Genomic DNA, 3300 nt, shown 5'->3' on the forward strand with positions numbered 1-3300 from the left:
AGCCCTTGTGGCCAATAAAACGAATTAATTATTATTATTATTATTAGTTTGTGCCATTTCGCCATGATTAATAGCGCGTTGTTTTTTGTGAGATTAACGAATTTTCTAAATATTTTGTCTGAATAAAATATATTTTTTCTAATAGTATGAAAAATAAAAGAAGACATTTCCTAGTCCGCCTTGAACTCTTATTATTGATAATTTATATATATATATATAAAAATAATGGGCAGAAATATTTTTAGATTAGTATTATTAAAAGTGCACAAGAATATTTATGACTGTTATACTAGTTTTTATTTTTTCATTTATTTGAATTTTTTATTCTTATTTTTTATTATAATGTTTATCATATTTTCAAATTATTGACGATCACGCTTACAAACATATTTAATGCAGTCTATTCTTAGGATTTAATAATCCTTACATGTAATTTTGTCAAATACGAGATTCATACCCATAAACGTGAAGTTTTTTATAAGTTCATTATTTGGTATGAATCGAAAAAAGTTTGGGGGTTTATATTTGTATTTCTGTTCATATTACATTATATTATATTTATTATAATATAATATTATGTTAATAAATTATATTTAAAATATGTCACTGGTAAATTTCCATTTTCTTGTAATTTTCGTATATATATACATATATCTATATGGTAGTGGTTGTCTCCTCAATATTCAGATTCTGACCATCTCTTGTACCTACACCTTAGAGCCACCATGACGTCTGATTTGATTTTTTAAACCAGACAATATATTAAACAGATACCCACATAGATTGCATATCTGATTTGGACGACCAAGAGCTGCAGTTTATTTCTGATCTTTGTGGATCTTAAAATGTCTTTCGAAGCCTCTGTTATATATACATAATTGAGTGTACAATAAGACGCGTGATAAGTGCTGCATCGTAGTAGTTAGAGCTCCATGTATATTATCATTAATCTACTAATTGATATACTACAAAGTATATATAAATATATATATATATGTTTAGAAGTCGATAATATCTTAGATTAGCGGTAACCTCAAGTTGTTTTCAGTTTCAAGTATATCTCTACAGAGATTCTGTAGAATTTAGAGCCGGCACTGCTTGTTACTTGGTAGTATATTATGGTTGCAAATCTAGTTATTGTGTCCTTGTTAGCAATTAAGGTGAGCATACCGTTGCCAGGAATGTGTTTAATGTGTAAATTAATTTATCAAATCGTGTTACGAGTCCAACTGTAGTAGGTTGGACCTGTTACGTTCGTGGATAGCTGAAGCAATGCGTTCTTGTTTTCATGAAAGTCTAATAACTCTTGAATTATGCAGATATACCAATTACCTATTTTTTGTATCTTCGAGCATATTGTATTCATAGATATAATTGTGTTGTATATGAAACGTCGTAATTTGCAGTGTTGGCTCCAAATTCTACTGAAATTCTAGAGAAACTCTTTATATATATATATATATATTCGAAATGTGATATACCTCTTCCTTTCACATCAACCGCTAAACTCGTACATGGATATTATACACTTATTTCTCTGACATTTTCTACCTGTTTCATTGCGTATATTATTCCCATGCTCTCAATACATTTATTTTATGACAATTTTTTCGGATGTTTCCCATCCATCCTCCATTTCCTGATAGCTCAACATGTTATCAATCTCCAAAGTGACTAATTTTTGACACGTGCGCTGACATTTATGTTTTTCTGTGTGTCCGTGCGCGTGTATATAATACTAGATATCGATTTATTTTATTAGTATTCAATATGAATCCCAAATTATTTAATACGTATAGCGAAAATCATTACTTTGAAGATAGGGAAGGCTTGGCATGTTGTGTACTTGTGCTTGCAACGAATCATCAACCGCCCTTGGTACATGATCATAAACTTCACCTCTCTCCTTTGTTAGCTGATCAGGTTACTTATGTAGCCTAGACCTTAATGGAAATTTCTCTCTCTATTATATATACATGAATACGGACGTAGTAGATAACATCTAGCCTTCGGCAGCACCTTTGGATCCTGTTTTGTCCACGACTCTGATTAATTGGTATTGACGCAATTTGTCTCTTGCTCTATTGCGCGCAAAGATGCAACCCACCGAATCGCAGCCTTCAGATACGGTCACGTGAGACAGTCTTTTCTAAACTTCCAGTGAGCCGATACTACGATATAAAATGCTAGTTTTACATTGTCTAGAACGTCTTCTGGCTCGAGACCTGAGGTCTAGCCAATGGCCACAGAGCATACAGCCAGTTCCAGCAATGACACAACAGCAGCCACATTGAGACTCAACACTCAACCAACAGCATACGGCAGTCTCTATTTTCATCGCCTCCATCTACTTCATATGCTACGTAAACAGCAACCAGCAGTAATCGGACAGGTTCTATATCCACAATGTTTGTGAATTTCTTCACCAGAGTTAACAGCAAATACCACTTGCGACAACCTCCTGTAACAAGAGATCGGCAGCAGCATTGTAGCCACAACTTCTTATGCGACACTACCTCTCCCCGGCTCTGCATTCGGCCTCAACTTCTTGATACAGCACCCCAACTACTGTGTACCTTGACTACGAACTGGTATTTATCGTCCTTCTCTCTGGACTTTCTTCTAACGTCATATTATAGACATTTTCTATGCTCAGAACTTATCACACACGCATACATCCATGTTTGTATACACATACACTTTGTTTACGTACGGCCTGTCTATTATTATGTTTATATGTCGCACTCACACAGACACACAAGTTAACATGTAAATAAAATCTCTTAAGCCTTCTACCGTTTGTCTCTCGTTTCCTTGTGGCACCTATACTCATTTAACCTTTTTCCTTCCATGAACTATGTATGGAATTGTGAAGCACGTGCTAATCAGATTTTCCTACACTTATATATATACAGAGATGTATATATACGTACACACATATGCACACATACATATATAATTTTTTGTTACATACATGCATATATGCCTGTATGAATATAGATACAATAACTATATATACAAATGCATTTACATACAAATATAAATAGCTATATGATTACATATTTTTACATATTGGTACAATTCATGCATATTTACAATTCACATACACACACACACACACACACACACACACACACACACACACACACATATATATATATATATATATATATATATATATATATATACACATAGATATACCCGCGTTAATAATAAATGATATACACACATATACATACAAATGAATATAGAGACTTCCATAGATATAGTGTACACATACTTATAAATTCGCATACCCGT

Source organism: Octopus bimaculoides, chromosome 5, assembly GCF_001194135.2.
Source record: "Octopus bimaculoides isolate UCB-OBI-ISO-001 chromosome 5, ASM119413v2, whole genome shotgun sequence".
Lineage (NCBI taxonomy): Eukaryota > Metazoa > Mollusca > Cephalopoda > Octopoda > Octopodidae > Octopus > Octopus bimaculoides.